This window comes from Sminthopsis crassicaudata, chromosome 1, assembly GCF_048593235.1.
Source record: "Sminthopsis crassicaudata isolate SCR6 chromosome 1, ASM4859323v1, whole genome shotgun sequence".
Classification (NCBI taxonomy): domain Eukaryota; kingdom Metazoa; phylum Chordata; class Mammalia; order Dasyuromorphia; family Dasyuridae; genus Sminthopsis; species Sminthopsis crassicaudata.
The window spans coordinates 694,324,069-694,347,316 of NC_133617.1; the positions used below are offsets into that span (position 1 = coordinate 694,324,069).

The 23,248-nt window shown below is 38.6% G+C and overlaps 1 protein-coding gene across 2 annotated transcripts in view; it reads right to left on the minus strand.

Moving 5' to 3' along the window:
- FBLN2 (fibulin 2) overlaps positions 1 to 2,661 on the minus strand; it is a 206,257-nt gene extending 203,596 nt beyond the window's left edge. Inside the window, exons 1-2 of one of the 2 annotated variants that reach the window (XM_074283671.1) lie at positions 2,501 to 2,661; positions 1,762 to 1,898 (exon numbers count right to left, since the gene is read on the minus strand). The gene's annotated coding sequence lies outside the window, so the exon portion shown is untranslated. The remainder of the gene's footprint in view (positions 1 to 1,761; positions 1,899 to 2,500) is intronic. The other variant, XM_074283672.1, reaches the window with a different exon arrangement.
- Between the last annotated feature and the right edge of the window lie 20,587 nt (positions 2,662 to 23,248).

Genomic DNA, 23,248 nt, shown 5'->3' on the forward strand with positions numbered 1-23,248 from the left:
AGAAACCCACAATGCTCTGCTTAAACCTGCTCTCCTGTTCCTTTTCTCCCAGATGGAGTTGAGTCCAATTTCACTAGGGAACTGTCCAGCAAAAAAAGAGAAAAAAAAATCTGCTTTTATCAGAAGAAAAAAAAAAATTCAAAGTAAGTCATTTGTTACCTGATTTTAATCCTGCCCATTCCTCTCTACAGAACTATATCTGTGGCACAATCCCCAGGGGTTCCCAATTTTTAAAAGTCACTCCCCACCTTGCTAACTCCTCATCTCCAACCCAGAAGATGCACCCACTAAACTGAATAGTGTGTCTCTAAATCCCATCACTTTTGACATCCAGAGACCACCTGGATCATTTTCCATCAAAGCTAGACAACAATCAATTGGAAATGTGCATGACCAGGAAAACGAGGAAAGGGGCCAATAGCTGCAAAGCTATAAAATCTCTACCTCTAAGTTATGGATATAGCCACACCTCCTTGCCTGGGGATGGTTTGATCAGAAGAGAAATCACACGAACCCAGGAAAATTTCAAGTTTATTTCTACCTTTCTCCTGGATGTGTGTGGTTTCCAATCAAAAGATAAGCCCAGTCTTAATAGACAATGAGAGTTTGAATCAAGTGGGGCAATCTATCTTCACTGGAGTCTAATCTGTCTTTTTTTGCCAGCCCTAACTGCCAATGGGGATCACAGAGCAAGTCGGAGAGAAAGGTCAGAGGGTAGGCAGAACAAGAGGGTGGAGAGAGACTGGAAATGGATAGGGAGGAAACCAAGAAGTGGGGAGAAGAAAGAAAGAGAGATGAGGAAGAGAAAAAGAAAAGAGACGATTAAAAAGGGAAGGAAAAGTTGAGAAGGGAAAGAACGGAAAGTGGGGGCAAGAAGTAATCAAAGAAAACAGGGTTCAGATTGAATGTGACAGTGAGAAACGGCACTAGAATTGGGTACCCTCAATACAATAGCCTTCGCTGAGTTCTCAGACAATATCTCCCTCCCCGCCCCCCCTGCTCTGCACCCCTCCCTAGTACTCCACCCCAACCCTCTAATTCTTTTTTCTTAACTAGTGTAAGGCTCACACCCCAGGCAAAGAAGCCAGGACAGCTTGGAGAGCAGTTGTAATAAAACCAAGCCCCTCTGCCAAGAGAAATTCCCAACCACATCCAGCTCTCGGTGGGCCCTGAGCCACCAACACCCACGAACCCACAAGTGGTTGGCTCTGGGGGCCGTCCCCACCCAGAACACTGCTTTCCATAAAAGCAACAATTGAGAGCAGCATCTGGAGAGAAAAGGGGGTGTGCGTCCGTCTGTCCGTCCCTATGTGTGAGTGTGAGTGATGGACATCCGGCCGCTCGCTTGTGAAAAGCGAATGGGTGGATTAAAATAAATAAATAAATAACTCTCTTCGCTGGTGGCCAGGGCGCACGAACTTTGGAAGAGAGTGAAACAGCGCCCGGGGTCCCCTGCCAGGCATCCTGGGCGACCGGGCGATGGCAGAGGAAGGAGGCAGAGGAGAAGAGGGAACAGGATTGAGGGCTGGCACCTAGGACTGGTGCATCGGGACAAGCCGAGTGCAAAGGAGAGGAGCACCCCGAATCTAGAGCGGTCGAAGCAAGGAAGCTGGGCTGGGGGGTCCCGGAGCCCCTTTCCCAAATTGTCAGGAGGGCAGCGTGCCTCAGCCTCCCCGACTCCGGAGAGGGCCGGGATGGAGTGGCTGGGGCAGCTCCGGGAGGAGAGCGCGGCTCGCAGGGCGCAGAGCACCTCGTACTCACCACTCAGTCTAACTTCTCTCCGGTCCGCGGGTCGGTGCACTCCAGCCCGGCCGGTCGGGCCGGAGCCGGGAAGCTCGGATGGGCTGAGCTGGGATGGACTGCTCGCTGCTAGCGCGCTCCCGGCCGGGCGTGTGAGGCTGAGCACAGGGGAAGAGAAGGAAAGGGAAGGGAGGGGAGGGGGCGCTCGGGGAACCGGGCAGAGGGGGAGGGACCAAGAGCAAAAAAAGTTTTTCAGACTGCCGCCCGACTGGCTGGCCCAACCTGCTCCCCCACCCCCAGCGCTCCTTACGCCGCCCCCTCCCCCTGCTGTGGGGCCAGGCAGTCACCTCGCCCCTTGGGGCGTCCCCTCCCCCATCCGGCTAACCCGCCGGCTTGGCGGGGAGGTCTGGCGGGCCCCTTCGAGACCTTTCGGTGCCAAGTCGTCCCCTCACCCCACCCCCACACCTCCACCCCTGCCCCGGCCGGGGCAGCTGCACTGGCGCGCCCTCTCTACCGGCGGGACTTTCTTAGGTTCAGAGTTTGAAGAATGAGAGATGAGATGCGGCGCGCAGGATACAGGAGGAGAGACGGTCCGAGATTGTGTGCACCTTCCTCGCCTTCACCTCCAGCTTGATCGTCCCCTTAAAGGGGGTGTCTCAAGGCGTGGAAGCCCTTCCTCTGCGTTCCAGCGCTCTCTCCCCAAGACAGGAAGGAGTCCCCTGGAAGACCCTTCTCCGGCCCGGGTCCCCCTGCTCCTCACCCTCTCACTTGTGCAGAAAGGCCCAGAGGGAGAAAGCTGCCGCAGCCCGGGCCGTCAGCTCCGTCTGAGAGCCCTTCACTTTAAGAGCGGGGCTCCTTCCAGGGCACTGTCTGTCATTCCCCGAGCTGTCAGATTTGTGTAAAAATACTGCGCTCCATCCTGGTCTGAATTAAGCAGGAAAGCCAAGCCAAGAAGAACAAAAGTCTAACTGTGAACCACGAAGAGAAAAATCACTCCGAGGGCCAAAGAGGATGAGGCCATGGGCACCCGTGACTCACCTCCCTCCAAAGCTCTGGGAATCGGGCTGGGGTGGGCCCTCGGTCCTTCCTAGCCCACCAGGCCCCACCTACCTGATTAACCAGGGTCTGGGAAGAGGTCAGGTGATGGTCACCTACGCAAGAGTCCTTCGAGGCTCCTGGCTCCACGCTCTGGTTCCTCTGGTGGTGAAAAAAGCCGGTGTGAAAAAGCTGGTGACTAGAGAGCAGGGGAACCGAGCAAGCAGGGGCCTGTGGGCTGTCTTTGGGAGGGATGAGGAATGTATAAAACTCCCACCTCCCACTTCACGAAACAAAGTGCTCCCTGAGATGAGACACGTCAAATCTGGGCCACATGGATGAGCTATTTAAACAGTTGTCTTAGCTGGGGGATCCTGAGGGTCACAGTGGTTAGAGCACCTGGTCTGGAGTCAGGAAATCCTGAGTACAACCCGATTTCAGGCATTTACAAAGTGTGGGACCGGGTCAAGTCACTATTCTGTTTGCCTCAGTTTCCTCATCTGTAAAATGAACTCAAGAAGGAAATGGCAAACCACCCCAGGATCTTTGACAAGAAAACCTCAAATGGGGTCCCACAGAATCAGACACAGTTGAAAAAGCAATTCAAGAACAATAAAAGGAGACCCTTAAATGTTAGAACATGGTTTCCCCCTCAGTCCCAGGCTCCCTTGTCAACTGTTCCCCCTTCCTCTCTTTCCTATCATTTGAGACCCACCTTGTCCTTCAAAACAAACAGCATTATAAAAAATAAATAAATAAAATCCAATTACCTTCCAGCTAAGGTAAACATTCCTTAAAGGAAAGCTGCCTCTGGGGAAGTATGACTGGAGAAAGGGGAAAGTTGTGTCCTATAAATGATGGCATCCCACAGAGGCCTGGAATTTCATTCAGAGAAACTCAGCTCTAGACTCCTTTCCAGTCCAGGCTGTCTTTTCTAGAACTCCTTTCCTAGTCTTTTTTTTTTTTTTTTTTTTTTTTTTTTTTGAGTATTGTCAGAAGGTTCAATTAAGAAAAATAGATGTAAAGCTCTTTGAGAATCTTGAAAGCCTTTCAAAATTATTGATTATCATTACATTTTTTACAGAATTTTAATGCTGAAAGGGAACTCAGAGGCTGTAGACTCCATTTTCCCTTCTCCCCAAGAAGAGATGGCCACATGAGTCAAGGCATTAATCTCTCAAGACTTTAGTTAGACCATTTGTAAAATGTTCCATCTCCCACATCTATGTTTTTGCCATAGCTGAGTGCCATGTCTCCTTCCTTACCCCCACCTCTTTGGAATCCTTGTTTTCCTTCAAGATTCAGTTCAAATACCATCTTCTACAAGAGACTTCCCTGGAACCATGGCTTCTCTTCAGGCATGTAACTATTACATGTAGTTTCCTCCCACATTTGTAAGTACATATAGTTTCCTACTACATTTGTAAGTAGCTACATGTAGTTTCCCCCTACATTTGTAAGTAACTACATGTAGTTTCTTACTACATTATTGGCACTATGTAGAGTTTCCTCCTGCATTTGTAAGTAGATACAGTAGTTTCCCCTTACATTTGTAACTACATGTAGTTTCTACATTTATAAGTAAATATATGCAGTTTCCTTCCACATTTGTAAGTAACTATATGTAGTTTCCTCCTATACTTGTAACTTCTTGTAATTTCCTGCTACATTTGTAAGTAAACTACATGAAGTTTCCTCCTACAAATAAGCTTACTGAGGACTAAACAGTTTCATTTCTGTCTTTGTATTCCTAGAACTTAGCAGAATATTTAATGCATGATGATGTTCAATTGTATGCAAATCTTTGTGACCCCTTTTGGGGTCCAGACCCAAAGATCCAGATACATAAAGATACTGGAATGCTCTTTGTCATTTCCTTTTCAAGTTCATTTTGCAGATGAGGAAACTGAGGCAAACAAGTAAGTGACTTGTCCAAGGTCACACAGCTAATAAATGGAGCTAGATTTGAATTCAAGAAGATGAATCTTTCTAATTCCACATCAGCACTCTTATCTACCTAGTTGTTTACTTGGTGCCTAGCAGATACTTAATATATGCTTATTGATTGAATTTTAATAAATAAATGAATGAATGGGTAGAAGACCTCTAAGATTTTTTCCAGCTCTAAGTCAAAGAATCTAGAGGTTAAAGTGCCTGTTTTCTAATCCCCTTTGTTCAGAAGTGCTCAGAACTGCAATTAAGTGAAGGCCACATTCAGAAGTGATGGGCTTTCACAAGATAGACTGTGCTAAGGTCCAGTTAGTACATATATACTAGCAATGGTTCTAATTGCCCACTTGTAGAAAGGTTCCTGGACTGCAGCTCCTATAGGGATAAGAAAGGAGGAAGTAGCCCCTCTAGGTCCTCAGTACTGGGAATCCCAGGCAATTTCATTTAAATCCTCATGGTTGATAGCTGAAAGCTATCTAAAGCAGCTGATGCTTTAGAATCATAGAATTTCCAACAAAAAGAAAACTGACTAGTCTAACACACTTTCGATTTTCATTTTATGGATAAGGGAAAAGACCCAGGAACACAAGATAACTTGCCTATAGGCCTATAGGCAAGTTATCTCATATTTATAACTACACTGAGCCAAGAGTAGAAACCAGGTTTCTCCTGATTCCTAGTTTATGATACTTCACCAACTTTAGTCTCTGGGCCTCGTGCCTTTGCATAAAATAAAAGTGAGGAAGTATTCAGGTCTTCTCTTGAGAATTTGGCACTGGCCCCCTAGCAAGAAGAAAATTTGCAAAATATAGTGTCTAGATCTGGAAGAAAACTGGGGGGGGGGGGACAGGCATAATACGCTAGTTTTATCCCTAAGAAATTATGAAACAAAGAGAATGACACTAAAGGCTACTCAACTCTTAAGTATCAGAGCTGAAAATCGAAGAGAGAACACTAGACTCAGATCCCAGCTCCAATACTCCTGGCCTCTGTTTCCTAATCAGTAGAATAAAGGAGTTGGACTGGATATCCTCAAAAGTTTCTTCCAGGCCTATTTTTAAAATAGTATTTAATTTTTCCAACTACATACAAAGATAGTTTTCAACATTCACATTTGCAAAACTTTATGTTCTGTTGGAATACACAGGAGCCATCTGACAGTGGCTGCTGGAGATCCAACCCAGCCCTGCAGAATGGATCTCCTTTTGTGAGAGGATGATACAAGAAGACTGAGAGGCCATTGCTGTTCTCTGACTGAGAGGCCGTTGCATTGTTTAACCTCTCTCCTCTTCCCTCCAGTTTATCTCATTCCCAGTCCATAACACCTGTGTCAGCAAAGGCTGCACTGATTCACAGCTGTGGAGGCTCTCAGAGAACTGACCTTTCCCTTATCCCAATCCAATTCTGTTTCTAAGATCCTATGATTATCTAATTCCTGTGTCAGTATTATTTCCATTATACCACAACGACTCCCCTGCCAGAGCTTGGACCTTAAATGACTTCATTCAGAGGACATTTTAAAGACATGGGATAGGCAAGGCATTTGTTTCCAAGTAACTAGGTTCCTCCCATAGTTCAGGCATCAGATCACATTTCAAATGTAAAGACTGAGCCTATATCACTATGTGAAAACACTTTAAGAACCTGTCTCTGGACAACTGTCTATCCAATGGGCTTTACCTTCTGGAAGTAGCTCTGACAAATGGGAAAGAGAACTATTTTGAGAAACAGAAGACCTGATTTCATAGCCTGGTTCTATTGCTTAGTTTCTGGATAACTTTGAGCAAGCTACTTAATCATTCTCTTCATCTTTGAAATCTGGGGATGGAGAAGAAGATTTTTAAAGTCTTCTTATATGTACTTCTAATAATTTATTTTCCTTTCAAGAAATATGGTGAAAGACCAGAATGACAGATTTTCAGTACTTAAAGAGTCATCTATTCCAACCCATATCATACTCAACAAGAGGTTAGCCTCTGCCTGATGACCTCCAATGAGGGAAAATCCATTACTTCTGTGCATTTCACTTTTAGAGAACTCTAATATTTAAGGAGTTATTTTTTCCTCCCTAAATGTTCCTCTTTGCAGCTCCTACCTCTCTTTTCTGAGCTTTCCCTCTGATTTTTCCTTCTTTCCATGATCTAATAAGTAACAGAGGCAGCATTTAAATCCAGGTGTTACTAACCCAAAGTCCCATATTCCTACAAGGTTGACTTTTTGTAAGGAATGCTAAGGGATTAGAGTGGAAAATTCTGGTATAGATTGGACTAAATGGCTTTCAAGGTCATTTCCAACACTAACATAGTGATTTCATTGGGAGAAAATAATCATTTATTTGTCAAGAATTTAGTTGTGTTATGTTGTCTCCTGCACTATACCTATGAGAGGATCTCCACTATCTCAAGTTGAAGCATAGCAATTTATGGTGTCCTCTCCTCCTTTCTAGGCTGAAAAGATTCCCCATTCTAAGCCTTTGGATTCATCAAAAGTGAGACGACATCAAGACCTCTCCCCACTGTATATTGATAACATTGAAAGTAAAATTGTAAGAGATGGAAACCAGTCGGATGATAACCTTCTAATTCAGAACAGACCAAAAATAAAGGAAAATAGCAAAGTGAGCCAAGAAGCATATTTGGTCCAAAGCAAACAGCTTCTCAAGCTCCTAAAGCAGAGATGGAGAAGATGGATGACTCAGGTAAATTCCTGAGTGGTGCTGATTTTTCCATTCTTAATTGAATATGAATTTCCCAGTGTTTAAAAAAAATCCATTAGTTTCCCCCCAATCATCTTCTCTAACAGTTATTTGTTATCTCATATTTATAAGATGTTTGAGGTAGAAAGGACCTTAAAAATCTGGTCCAGGTTTTAACTTTTTTAAGACTCCTCCAAATAATTTTTTAAGTGCAAAAACTAAATATGGAGGATTGCAAAGGAAACCCATTTGAAAATATAGTCATTCAAATGTTCTTCTCCAGGTTAAGAACCACTGAACTAGTTTCATTTTTCAGATAAGGAAGCTGAAGTCTGCAGGCAGGGAAATGATTTCTCTAAATTCAGAGAGCTACTTAGGAGCAAAATTGAGATTAAGATCATAATATCATAAAATCATAAGATCTTAGTAGACAACCAACATCCAAGGTAATCTAGTCCAATATCCTACTCAATGTTTAAATCCTTTCTGCATTGCTGACAATTACTATCCAGCCCCTGCTTGAATGCCTTTAGCAATAGGCAATTCACCTTTCCTATCCTCCATGATTGAATAGGTTTAATTTTTTAGGGAAATATAATATCTGCTTCTCTGAAAAAATCCATTGATCCTCATTCCCCTTTAGGAAAAACAAGAATAAATCTAACCTATCTCCTCTATGTTGTCTTCAGGTATTTGAGATGGCTACTGTGCTGCTTCCTACCAAATGATTTAGAACAAATCCTCACTTTTTCTTCCCCTGTCAATTTCCTCATCTAATAAATGAAAGGGTGGGACTAGATGACTAGATCCCTTTTAGCTCCAACTCTATAATCCTCTGGTCCTTTCCAAGCTAAACATTCCCAGTTTCTTTAACAGTTCTCCTATGACATCATTTCCAATCCCTAAACCATCCCTGAATCTCTCTTCTAAACAAACTCATGATATCAATGTCTCTCTTAAGATGGGACAGGCAAAATCTCACACAACTCCAAAAGGAGTTTTGCCAGATTTGTCAGATAGCTGGAAGACAAGCATCCCATATCCTAATCAGTTTAGGTACTGTTATTATATTGTTTTCACTACTTCATACTATCTTTATAACAATAACATCTGGCATTTATGGAGCATTCCATCCATCATTTTAAGTTGATTTTCACAACAATCCTGGAAGACATCACTATAAATTTTACAGATGAGGAAACAGGATCCACTAGTATGTGACAAAGCAGACCTGGAATCCAAGCCATCTGATGCCAAGTCATACATTTCTTTGCATTGCCCTATTCTGCTTCCCTGAAATAGCCATCTACTGGTTAAGTTTACATCTTGAGAAATTTAACTGAGAATTAAGAATTTTGATTTTGAAGATGATAGATTTCTTATCTACTCTAGGAGATGCCTGAGCTGTTCACAGAGAACCATTTTGTTATTCACTTATGGTGGAAATAAATGGTATTGGTTAACTATATACAGTCTCTAGAAAATTAGGGAATCCATATGTTGAATGTGAAAAGGGATCTTAGAGGTCATTAAGTCCTATATAATTATATTTAAACACATGTGTGTAGAGCTTTCTTTTTTTTTTTCTTTGGAACTCATTTCCAGTAGGGATTGTTTCATTCTTTGTATTTGTACATCCAGCATCTAACATAGTGCCTGGCACCTAGGAGATATCAAATAATTATTTGTTCATCAATGAATTCAAGCAGAAGAGTTCTTGTAAGTTTAAGTAACATCACATATAGTCGGAAAGTTTATTATCCCATCTGGCTAGAAGGTGGAATATGTATAATGAAAGAATGAGAATTTAGAATGGAAACTGAATTTGTCTTCTATCTTATAGATAATAAAGCATCACTAAGATGTTTGAGCAGGGCAGGACTATGGTAAAAAGATTTGTGTCTTAGGAATATTATTTTGGCAGCTGTGTGAATGGATTGGGGAGGGGAGAGAAAGAACCAGTAAAGTCAATTAGGAAACTCTTCTAATAACTCAGGTAAAAAGTGATGAGGATAATGTTTGTGGCAGCCCTTTTTGTAGTGGCAAGAAACTGGAAACTGAGTGGATGCCTATCAGGTGGGGATTGGCTAAACAAATGATGGTATATGAATGTTATGAAATATTGATTTAATCTTCAACATAAAGAAGATCCAACTCACTTCCAGTTGATCAATGATGGACAGAGGTAGCTACACCCAGAGAAGAAACACTGGGAAGTGAATGTAAATTGTTAGCACTAATATCTGTCTGCCCAGGTTGCTTGTACCTTCGGATTCTAATGTTTATTGTGCAACAAGAAAATGATATTCACACACATGTATTGTACCTAGACTATATTGTAACACATGTACAATGTATGGGATTGCCTGTCATCGGGGGGAGGGAATAGAGGGAGGGGGGGATAATTTGGAAAAATGAATACAAGGGATAATATTATAAAAATATATATATAATTAAAAATTAAAAAAAAAAAGAAATATTGATTTCATAGAGGCTTGAAGAGATTTACATGAACTGTAGCTAAGTGAAATGAGCAGAACCAGGAGATCATTGTACACGGCAACAAGATTATACAAAAATCAATTCTGATAGACGTGATTCTTTCCAGCAATGAGATGATTGATGCCATTTCCAATTATCTCGTGATGGAGAGAGCCATCTTCACTCAGAGAGAGGACTGTGGGAACTGAATGTGGACCATAACATAATGTTTTTACTCTTTTTGTTGTGATTTGCTTGCATTTTGTTTTCTTTCTAATTTTTTTTCCTTTTTGATCTGATTTTCTTTTGCAGCAATATAATTGCATAAACACATATACATATATTGGATTTAACATATATTTTAACATGTCTAACATATATTGGATTACTTGCCATCTAAGGGAGGGGGTGGAGAGAAAGAGGAAAAAATTTAGAACACAAGGTTTTGCAAGGGTCAATGTTGAAAAATTATCCATGCATATGTTTTTAAAATAAAGAGCTTTAATTAAAAAAATAAAAAAAAATTTAAAAATTTAAAAAGTAGAGAAAGGGATGTAAAAGCAAGAAACTAAAAGATGTCTCCTTAAGTGCTTCCAAATGAGCTCCTTCCAAACTCTAACTACAATCATTGCTTGGACACAAATAAGTATTTGACACTAAATAAATGTGTAACACATTTCTCTACCCTGTTATCTGAGCTACTGAGAATACTCAACTTTTGTTGTTGCTTTTAGATCTGGCTGTGGTATGTTATCACCGAGTGAAAACAAATCCCAAACCAGGAATTTGGAGTCTGCCTGGGGGGGATTTAGAGAAAGATTAGGTAAATAATCATATTTATTTCAGGAAAGCTTAAGCTGAGGGTATTTCTTTATATCTAAAGTTTGAGACTGATAGCAATGGGAAAAATTATCCAAAGAATATGCACAGTTAAAAGATTCTTAAAAATGTTGCTTCACTATTTCATGGGCTCATAAAACCTTACAGCAACAAAGTACCTGTGAGAATATCTAGTTGAATGTTTTATTGCCAATGTGATAGCTCAGAAAGGGTAACTGGCCAGCCCATGGTCATAAAGTGAGTTAGTCACACATAAAGAGTATAGCCTAAGCTTGGGAGATGACCATTTTTGTTTTTGATTTTTGGTTAGCTTTTTGTTTGTTTGTTTGTTTTTACAGATGAGGACTCTCGGGCTCAGAGAGACCAAGTAAATTAGCCAAGATCACACAGTTAGCAAGATCTGAGACCTGGTTTTCTGATATTGTTACTTCTTTCTGCCTTCCATCTTTCTGTCATGAATGCATGTATGAAGGGATGAAAATATAGTTAGTAAGCACCACATTTAGCTCCAGTTCCTCCTCTCAAAGAGTACACGTTCTTATAGGGAGAGAAAACATATATAATAGTTTCCAAGTAATATGGCAAGGGCTAGTGGTCTTGAAGTTGCAGTGGCAAAGATGATGCATTTCTCCTAGTAAAAATCTTATCTATTTCTGAAAGTGAATCCAACACCAGGGACTTTGGTGACAAGAATTTTTAATGTTTAGTTTTACTGACATCTGATATGGTGGAACTTGAATTCAAAACTGCTAGCATTCTGCCTTTCCAGATTGCAGGTTTGCCAATATTTACATTGAATTATGAATAACACAACTTTCAAGATATGGAAATTCTAATTTTTAGACATAATAATGTTTCATTTACATAATACTTCATACAAAATGCCTTCCATTATTTATCTGATTCTCATAGTAACTCCATGAGTAGGGCAAGGTAAATATTATTATCTTTATTTTACAGATAGGGAAACTGAGGCTGGGAGAGTTGAAATGACTTGTCCCAAGATTGCAAAGGGCAGAGTTGAGTTGCCTTTCTAGGCCTCTAGACCATACCACTTTTCTGAGCCTTGTTTTGCCATCTGTAAAATGAGGGATTTAGAACTGATGAGTTCTAAAATCCTTTCTGGTTCTAAACTTATTATCCTATTGTCCTTTCCACCACAACCCAGCTGGAGAAATGTGTCAGACCCATTGGGTCCAGTCCTGTTTGCTTGTTGCAGCCAGAGCAAAGAGAGCTGAGACATAAAACAATCATTGGAAAATTCAGATCTTCTATTTGGAAGCAGTCTTTGTTCTGAACATTTTAAAAATTGAAACAAGAAACTGTCTGAGATAGGGGAAACCGGTGAGAAAGCCAAACTTTCCTGTGCTGTAAGTTTCTACCCTGATTTCCTAAACACTAGTTTACACAAGGACCAAGAAAATAACTGATGTCCCACCCCTGACCCCCAATCTAATCTTGGCCCTTTTCTTTTCCAGAGCCCTTCACTTCTGTTTGGGGGATTGATTGGGAGACTATGTTTTTTACGAGGAAAGAAAGGCAGCATCTAAATTCTCCATCTTAAGCAGTCCTGTAAGAAATAATTCTAAGAACAATGCAAAGTAATTTCAAGGAGAAAATATTAAGATTTTCTCTTTCTTGAAACTACCTTGCACTTTTTATAATTATACTTATACATTTAATTAGTTGCACATATGTTATATCTTGCCAGCCAAGAGTAATCTCTTTGTGGGGATAGAGATGGTTTCAGTGTTATCTTTATGTCCCCAGGGCCTGAGAAGCAGCCTGAAGTAGTAGAGAGCTGGCTTCAGATTAAGGGGATTTGGGTTCAAGTTTGCCATCTGATATATACTGCTCATGGACCCCCCACTGAAAGGGTCAGTGCTCCCAGGAAACTCTAATAAACTATAGAATAATATTGGTCTGGTTTGCCAGAGGAAGTTTCTTTAACAGCATCTGCCTACATTGATGAATGAAGGAGAAAGAAAAGGAAGGGGAATGAAGGAGAAGAGAAAGAAAGAAGAGGAGGACAGGGAAGAGAGGAGAGGAAAGATAGAATAGAGTAGATGCTACATAAAGGTTAGTTCAATAGATGAATGAATGGAGTAACTTGACTAAAGTCTTCAAAAAAACTCAACTAAAACATGGTTGAGGTATTTTTTTTTTCTATTTTAAATAAGTCTTCCTTATACTGTAGATTAAGTTAAAAGAAAAATGCTTTTCAAAGGAAAAGATAAAAAAGCAATGGGACTTAGTAACAGAAGATGTAAAAACTTATAAAGGAATGGGATGCCCTGTCTAGTGTTACTACCTGGTAACACCTCACGGGATCCCAGCATCCTAAAAACCATCAACCACCTGATGCTCTGTTTTCTTTCCTCATTAAGTTCCATGTCCTTGATTTTTCTTCCTCTCTTCTTTTCTTTTTCCAAAACAGCTTCTCCTTGCCCACAAATTCCCCTGATCTTCTTTGATTTAACACCCTGATGCCTTCCTCAGTTCATATGGTATGAGACAGCTAGAGGATTTAAAGGATGGACCTGAAATCAAAAAGGCCTGAGTTCAAATTCCACTTCATGTACTTACTTAGATGTCTGATCCTAAGAGAGTGACTTAAGCTCTGTCAGCCTCAATTTTTTTCATATGTAAAATGGGAATAATAATATCAGAGTTGCTGTAAGTATCAAATGAGATCATATGTAACACAGTTTTCAAACCTTAAAGGGTTATATAAATGCTGGTTGTTACAATTATTATTATCATCACCTTTGTCATTAATATCATTACCATTTCCACCTCCACTACTACTACCACCACCTTCCTTCTCCTACTCCTCCTATGTCTAACCTCCTCACAGAATCTCAAAATTGGAAAGGACCTCAGAGCTCATCTAGTGCAACCTGAAACACAATAGGTACCCCCTTTATGATAAATAGTATTACCTCAGTTGAAAATCTCCATTAGAGGAAACCCATTAAATCTCTTGGTAACCTATTCTATTTTTTGATAGCTCGGTATTAGGCAAGCTCTTTTTTTGCATTTAATCTGAATATTTTCCCATTGCAATTTACATCCACTGATCCTAATTCCACCTCTAGCCAAGTACAAATTTAATCCCTCATGCACAATAGCTGTTCAAATAATAAGTCTTTCTTTCTCTTCTCCCAGATAAACATTCCCAGTTCCATTAGCTAGTTCTAATGGAGCATTCTCTCTCAATCTTTCTCTCACCTCTCAATCTTTCTCACCCTGGCTTCCTAGCCTGGGTGGCCAAGCCAAGATGGATAGCCAAAAGAGGTAAGGGTTTTGGTAGTGAACACGTGGGTCTTCTGACCAGGTGTTCACTCAGGAACCAACAAGTCAGGGCATCAGTCAGGGCATTATGTGAGAAGGTATAATAAAGGCTTTTAAGATTACACGTGGCTGTCCTTGAGTGCGCTACCGGTTATTAAGCTATAGATTCAAGAAATCATGGCCAGAGACCTTTGAAGGCCTCAGAGGAGGCTAGCCGGGTAGAGTTCACACTGCAAAGGTCAGTGGTCAAAGGTACTCTGGTGGGTCTAGGACAGACTAGTAATTGTAATTGTAACTGCCAGGAGAGCACGTTACAAAATTCTCTCTTTCTCTCTCTGTCTCTCTGTCTCTGTCTCTGTCTCTGTCTCTGTCTCTGTCTCTGTCTCTGTCTCTTTCTCTCCTCTCTCTCTTCTCTCTCTCTCTTTCTTTATCTCTCTCTCTCTCTCTCCTCTCTTCTCTCTCTCTCTCTCTCTCTCTCTCTCTCTCTCTCACACACACACACACACACACACACACACACACACACACACTTGCTGTCTGTCTCTCTCTCCCCCCTCTATGTGTCTGTCTGTCTCTCCATCTCTATCTCTGACACCCACACAGACACATACATACACACAAACACAGCACTTTGCCCTTTTCCTTCACTCCTCCAGCAGGGATCATCTGCTTTCATAAGAGTGAGGGTCTCCACTCTGTAGGGATTCTCCAGGCCTTACTGTCTGAGAGCAAAGAAAGATTAGTGACTTTTGGGAAATGAAAAGTAGGTTTTCAGAGAAACCTCTTTCTCAAGGTTTGCAGTTTTATTTTCAAAGCCCCATTAAACAAACTCATTATCAGCCTTCCTGTCATTAGGTAAGCTGAAAACCACATGTAGGCTGGGAGAGAATGCTGCATATCACATTAACCAGAATATAAGGCGCTGGTAAATGGGAAGTCAGCTTGATGGAAAAATAGAAAGTCAGTCATTGCCCAGTCTAGGTCAATGGGGAGTAAGTTTCTGAAGGCTCTGCAACCACCAATAATTAACTAAGCTTAGACGATGGAAAAGGAAATCAGCAGCAACAAATTAATCCTAGCCCTGAAATCCTAGAAGAAGTGGTCTTGTTTAAGACACAACTGTCTTTGAAAATACTTTTTTGTTCTTGGAAAATCTTTCCCACTAAACTGCCACCAATATGGCTACAATTAAGTTTTCCAGAGTCCCAATGTTGCCACCAGGAGGAAGCACTTCCCCCATTTTCCCTGAGGCTTTTCAAGTGTTAAGATTTGGTGTCTTCTGCAGAGAAACCTCTATGTAAGAAAGAGAGAGTCAAAGCTGACCCACATGGTAGGTGCTTTCCTCAGGGACCTTAGTCAGAATCTTCCAAACTAGCCAAAAAAAAAAAAAAAAGACATTAACAAGGAATGTCTCCAGAACAAAGTTTCAGCTCTCCACCAATCTCCAACGCAACTGCATTACTCCTAGCCCAAGGATGATGAAATCTCTTGTTGTTTCTTGGAACTGCTGGTCACTTTGGACTCAGCTCTAACATTTCTAAAGGGAGGAGGGAAGGAAGGCTTGCAAAGCCCTGTGGTCATTTCCCCCCACCCAGTTCTCTAGGGTGTGACTTTTCATTTGGAAGGAGAATGGAGACCTGGATGCATCTTTACTTAGGCAATGTATTATCTGGATTCTGAGGCTTGAAGGGAAGAATTTCTTTCCATTTTCAGAATTCAAGGCAGATTTTAACTCAAAACTTCTTTACAGAGTTTTGTTTTGTTTTGTTTTTAAAGGTAAAGGGTTCCCTTGAAAATAGTGAGATCCTCATCCTTGTACACATTCAAGCAGAAAATGGCTAGTCACCTATCATGAATGGCATTATGGGGATTTCTATTTTGAGTAGGAGACAAGACTAGATAACTTCTTTCTACCCTGAGAGTGTGTCATAGAGTTACAAATCAACTTAATTTATCAGGCATTTATAAAATACATACTGTGGTGTCAGTCTCTATGTTGAAGGCTAAGGGCACAAAATCAAAAATAATCTTTGTCCTCAAAAAGCTTGCATTCTATTAGTGGTACAACATGTACACAGGCAATTATACATACATATATGTGTGTGCATATAATTATATATAATTAAATATTTAATATAAATAATACTTATTAAAATTTAATATGATGATTTATTAAATATTGATGAATAATATAAATATTTAATGAATGTATTATATAATATTTATTATATATTTATATCTTCTTGTATAAATATATAGGTATATAGACTTACAAAATCTTTCAGATGAAGTGTTAGCACTAAAAACTAAATTATGAATAGTTTTTTTTTATAGGAAGGGGTACTTAAATTGAGCCCTAATGGAAGTTGGGAAGTTCTAAAAAGAAAGAGCATTCCAGGTATGGGGAACAGCCTTTGCGAATTATGGAGACAGGAGAAGGAATTTCATATGCAGAGAGTATCAAGAAAGCCTGTTAGTAAGAAAGCAGAGGAAGTGAAAGGGAATCATGTGTAATGAGACTAAAAAGATAGGCTGGAATCAGATTCTAAGGTTCTCTAACTTTTCTTGTTCTTTAGGTCAGAATCCCATAGCTTAGCACTTCAATGATTCTCTGATAATTTCCTGTGAGTATGTCTTATCTTCCTAATTAAATTATAAAATCCATGAAAGCATTGTTTAGCCATGTTTTTTCCCTTTCTCTTTCCCCAGAAGTAATACTCAGAGAATGAGCCTTCAAGATGTATGGTCTGGAATCACAGAGTTTAAAGCTATTAAGAATCCTTGAGTATAGGATCTGGCACTGTTTGGCAACTATACTGTCCATATACAATCCTGAGTTACAGTTCTGGGGCTGCAGAGGAGTGCTTGTGGTCAGTCACAAGGTCCCTAGTCTCAGTTCTGAGGCAAGAAAAAAGCACTAGCCTTTTCTGTTACAGGAGACCAGCGGATTTGGTCACAGTTGCAGGGCTAAGAGGTAACTGCAGAAGAATGGGGGTTCTTCCTTGGTAAATACCAGAACACAGACCAGGAGAGCTCAAGTGTTTTCCATAATAAAGGAGCAGAGGGCTTGGGGGTATGATATTCTAGAAAGCAAAACTGAGCATCATCCTTCAGAGGGAAAATGAAAATTTAATGAAATAGAGGATTTTCAAGCATTTCTGGTGAAAAGACCAGAGCTGAATAGAAAAATCTGACATCCAAACACAAGACTAAAGAAAAATATTAAAAGGTAAGTATGAAAGAATAAAGATGAAGGATTCAATAAAGTTAAACTGCTTACATTCCTGTGCTGGAAAATGATACATGTAATTCCTAAGAACTTTATCATCATTAAGGTAGTTAGAAGGAACCTTTCATTATTAGGGCAGTTAGAGAACATGTGTATGAATAAATTACATTGGGATGATCTCCAAAAATTTGAAAGGTTGAGAAATGGAGATATACTGGGAGAAGGGGAAAGGGAAATAAAGGATGAGGGGAAATTATGTCACAGAAAAGAGATGCACAAAGAAGAGCTTTTCAATGGAACAAAGTAGAGATGGTAGTGGCAGGCAGAGTTTGAACCTTACTCATCAGAATTGGCTCAAAGAAGAAAACATATACATACACAGTTGGGTTTAGAACTTTATCTTAACCAACAGGCAAGTAGAAAGGGAAGAACATATAAAGAAATAGGGTGAGGAAAGAGAAAGGAGGGAGGATTAAGGAAGGGAGTCATCAGAAGCAAAGCAGATTCTTGAGGACAGACAGTATAAAAAGAGAGATGGAGAAGAATAAGTAGAAGAAAATGGGATGGAGGAAAATGCTCTTAATTGTGTATTTGAATGAGATGAACTCATCTATAAAATGGAAGCTGACTGGAGAATGGACTAGAAATCAGAACCCAAGGATGAAAATCGGATTGAACAATATGTTGTTTACAAGAGACAAACTTGAAACAAAAAGACAAACACAGAGAGTTAAAATAAGAGGCTGGAATAGATCTATTATGCTTCAGCTGAAGAAAACAAAAAGTAGGGGTAGCAATCATCATCTCAGTCAAAACAAAAGCAAAAATAGTCCTAATTAAAAGAGATAATTAAAGAAACTACCTGCTTAAAAAAAGTACCATAGTAAAGTAATATCAAAAAATTTAGCAGGTTTTTCTAATAAAGGTCTCATTTCTCAAATGTGTAAGGAAATGCATTAAATTTATAAAAACAAAAATCATTCCCTAATTAATAAATGATCAAAGGATATAAACAGGCAGCTGTCAGAAGAAGAAATCAAAGTTATCTTTAGTCATGTGAAAATTGCTCTAAATCACTATTGATTAGAGAATTACAAATTAAAACAACTTTGAAGTACCACCTCACACTTATCAGAAAGCATTTGCCAAAAATGTTAAGTTCTGGGAAGATATGTGGGGAATTGGATACAGTAATGAACTTTGGTGGAGTTATGAACTAGTCCAACCATTCTGGAGAACAATTTGAAGTGATACCCAAGGAAATCTAAAACTGTATCTCCTTTGACCCAGCAATTCCACTGTTAGGTCTATATCCTAACAAGATCAAAGAAAAGGAAAAAGAACTTTTATGTACAAAAATGTTCATAGCAACTTTTTGTGGTGGCAAAGAATTGGAAATTAAGGGAATGCCTATCAATTGGGGAATAGCTGAACCAATTGTGGTATGTGATTGTGATGGAACACTAGAGTGCTTTAAGAAATGATGATTTCAGAAAAACCTGAGAAGACCTATTAGAACTGATGCAAAGTGAAGTGAGAAAAAACAGGAGATCATTATGCAATACAACAGCAATAATGTAATAATGACTGACTATGAAAGACAGCTGCTGTGATCAATACAATTGTCCAAGACAATTTGGAAAGACTTGATGAAAATTACTATCTACCTTCAGAAAGAAAAATGAACATGGGAATGCAAAGTGAAGTGAACTTGCTCACTTTATTTTTTGCCTCTTTTTTGGTGACATTGTTAATATGGAAATAGATTTTACATGATTTCAAATGTATAATGGATATCATGATGCTTGTTTTCTCAGTCCATAGGGGAGTGGCTGTAGGGAGGGAGAGAATTGGAAGCTCAATTCTTTTAATGTTAAAAACAAATAAGTTGCTTGTTTTAAAATTTAAAAATAAAAAAGAAATGGTAAGTGACTTGTTCAGGCTCATGCTGATAGTGAGGGTCAGAGGGAGCTAATTTTTTAGTACCAGGTAGTCTAGTCCAACCCTCTTTTTCTTCAGATAAAGAAACATGCTCAGAAACTTTCTGTGACTTGACCTAAATCACACAAATTGTAAGAAGCCCAGCTGGGAACTCGGGCTTCTTGAAGTCTTTTCAAGAATATCCAAAAGGATTTTTAAGTTATCTATACTCTAATAAAACACCAAATGTCTAGGGAAAATTATATTCTGTGAGCCTCCAAGAGGTAGAATCGACTTCTGTGATATAATCTCTCTTTTTTTTCCTCAAAGATACAATATTTTGTAATGGTATTTCTTGTTTAGGATCTCCAAACATAAGAAAACCCTATGAATATAACTGGGTGTAACAGGCTCAAGGAGACTCTAAGAGCAAAACCCTCTGTGTCTTTCTATTTATTTTCTCTCCATGCCTAGTCAGATTATCACTCATCTTCCCAAAGCTTTATCTAGAATTTCTGCTTTTTTCATGGCACCATTCCCATCAGACACATCCCCTCACTCTATAACTAGGCGCTTTAAGCAAGTCTCATAGTGGAAACTCACATACTTGTGGAATCTAATGAGTGGGCGACCTTCTGTACAAACAACAAAACAATATAATGAACAAACAACAAAATGCTATGCTTCGGGATTTGGGAGCTACATTCTTTGCTCTAGCCACAAGGCAAGGAATTTACCATGTCTTCTCTACATCAGAATATGAGTTTTCCTTTGTGTAGGGGACTAAAAATGTGCCAAATTGTTTGATGTTTCCCTGTTATTCACTTTGCAACTCTGTGAAATATTTTGCTTTTGCTTTATGTCTGTCGACAGAATTACCAGAATATATCTAGACCTGAACTCATCTTTATAAGTTACCAGTCTGTTCTGATATCCAATTGCATTATACATTCTTCCCACAAACTGACCCATGGTAAATTCAAGTAACCTGCAATTCCAGAGTTAAATGAAATATGAATTACACTATAAATTAGTTCATCAGATTAGTTTTACCAGAGAGCAAGCCAGGGGAAAATAAGAAGAAGGATGCTGGAACTGGTTTAATTGATGTAGAATAGACACATTTTCCTGGATCATGGAGGTGTGACAGAAAATGCAGACACTGGGTAGAATCTTTTAGTAGGTAGAGTTGGGACCAAGAACAATGAGACAAATTTTCACCATGGTAAACCAGAGCCAAACAGATTAAAATTCTTGCTAATACTTTGCTAATTCACAATTCAAGTCTTTAAAGAAGTCATTAAATAAATGAGATAGAAGCATAAACCTTGCACTCTTTTCTTTACCCTTTTGTTTCTGCTGTTGGTATGACTGGAAAACTATAGCTTTAATGTACTTCCTTCTTAATTTTCCTACCTCTATCTTCTCTATCACTTACCTGAGAAATATAGAAGAATTATTTACAGAGAATGAATAATAATTCAAAATTATATACTAGAAACCAAAACCAAAAGTGTAAAAAATAATAAAAAAGTTTTTTCAAAGTTTAAAATCAAAGTGTAAAATATAATAAAAAAAAGTTTTTTTGAAGTTTAAAATCAAATAATTATTTAAAATATTTAAATTTAAATTATTTTTATATTTTATAAATTTAATAATTTAAATTATTTAAAAATAATAATGCAAAAAAAAGTGTTTAACCAGTGTGATCAGCAACTAGTCTTTTTAAAAATTTAATTTATTTTCTTTTTAATTTGTGGAATAAAACAAGCATTTCTATAATATAATACAATTTTAAAACAGATGATTACTCATGAAACTGCAAATCTAGTACATACAACTTGCTATTTCTTTAAATACATGTTAAAGCTATCATGTAAATTTCTATTATTTTTTTCTCTTCCTATCTTCCATCTAGAACTGGCTACCATTAGACACAAATATGTATGTATGCATGCATATATATATATATATGTATATATATATAAAATCACTCTATATATACTTTTATTTATCAGTTTTTTTCTTTAGATGCAGATAATGTCTTCCTTCTTTTATTGTTCATTTGGGTATTTATAGTAATCAAAATTATATGCTCAAAATTGTTTTAAAAACAATATTGCTATATACAACTTTTTTTTTGGTTCTGCTCATTATACTCTTCATTATTTTGTGCAAGTCTATCTATGTTTTTCTAAGATCATAGAGCTCATCATTTCTTATAGCACAGAAGTATTCTATTATGATAAAATACCAGAACTTGTTCAGTTATTCCCCAATTGAAGAGCATTCCCAAAATTTTCACTCTTTGCCACCACAGAGAGAGTTGATATAAATATTGTAGAATATATAGGTGTTTTTTGTTTTCTTTTACCTCTTATCATGCTTGGAAATAGACCTAGTATGGATTTGCCTATCCATAAATGTGAAATTCCTAAATTCAAACTTTTTTTTTTTTTTTAAGGTTCTGGCCCTTTTCCAACCTTCACAGTTTCTATCATGATTTAATCCAGGATTCTAGAATTGAATATTATTATTCCCATGTACATTTCCCCAGCAAAAAATGGAATTATTTTTTTTTAACATTATCAAATCCTGATTCCCCCCTCCAAAAATATTAGCCCATTGGTAGATTTATAGCCAATGTCTTACTTCCAGTCAATGAGGAAAGGCACACCAACATTTGGCTACCCTGTTTTTTTCTGAATCCCACTCCAGTTCAGTAACACTACAGCATATTGTCTTCCATGTCACAGAATTATAGAATCACAGAATTTCAGAGTTGGAAAGGACTTTAGAGACCATAAAATATAACTAATTATTGTGGGGGAATAATCATTTCTGCAATATGCCCAGCAAGGATTCTTATTTGCCTGCTTTTGAATATTTAGTCAATGTCTTTATCAACCCAGTTTACCGAAAGATCTCAAGTGAAGAGCAACTTATTACCTTCCAAAGTGACCCATTCTGCCTTGGGATAGTTCAGACTATCAGAAAGATTTCCAGTATTAAAATTAAATCTGTTCTTTTATAACTTTCACTCATTGTGCTCTCTGGCAAAAAAAAAATGTTATAAACCCTCTTCCCCAAAATAGCCTTTCAGACATTGATCAATAGCTGTTGTGGTCCCTCTATTTCTCCCAGGCTGTATGCCTAGTTCCTTGATCTGGTCCTCAAATGACATGACCTCCAGACTTTTCACCCCTTGTTTGTGCTTTTATGCAACTAAACACTAACCAGCTTACCCATTTTTTTCTTAAAGTGTTAATTCTGAACATTATGTGTCTTTAATATAGCCTAAGATTGTATTGATCATCATGTATAACATGATTTCCTTTGAATAATCTTGAGGTTTTGATACACAAAATCTTCAGATTTTTTTCAGATGAAACACTTACCTACCTATTTTTTACTTGCGAAGTTGGGGGTTTTTTAAATTCCAAATGTGAGAATTTACAATTATTACTACTAAATTCCATTTTACTAAATTTGGATGAGGACTTTAGATAACTAGTCCTATCAAATCAATTACATGATTTGCTTATCTTCACTTCTTATTATAAATTTCTTCAATGACATTTTCTATTTTTCTTCAAAGTTCCTTTATAACCAATAGAAATATGTTGTATCTGCCTCATACCCGCCATTTCCCTCTATACAATATTCATTTTTAATTATTTAGAGATTGTGTATTCTACTTGCTGCCATTGAAAGAATGTTAATATATTTGAAAAATGAACTTTTCCTTCCATGGGAGTCTGTGGTCATTTAAGCAGTCTTGTCATTTCCAAAAGGCAACAGTTTGTTTCCCCCCACCCCCACCCCTTAAATCATTCATTGTACCCTCCCTGGTCCCTGACGAATGCACATGTCAGAGACCAAAGGAAGACTACGATAAATTCTATAGGCTGCCAATCTAAATGAGCAATAGGCATTCTTCACCCACTTTGTCTTTCCAGGGTGGATGATCAAGCTAAATTCCTTAACTAGCACATTGACTTTATTAAAGTTATTAAAGGAGAATCTGGAGGACCTCCAACATCCTCTTCAAATTTTCTGTCACA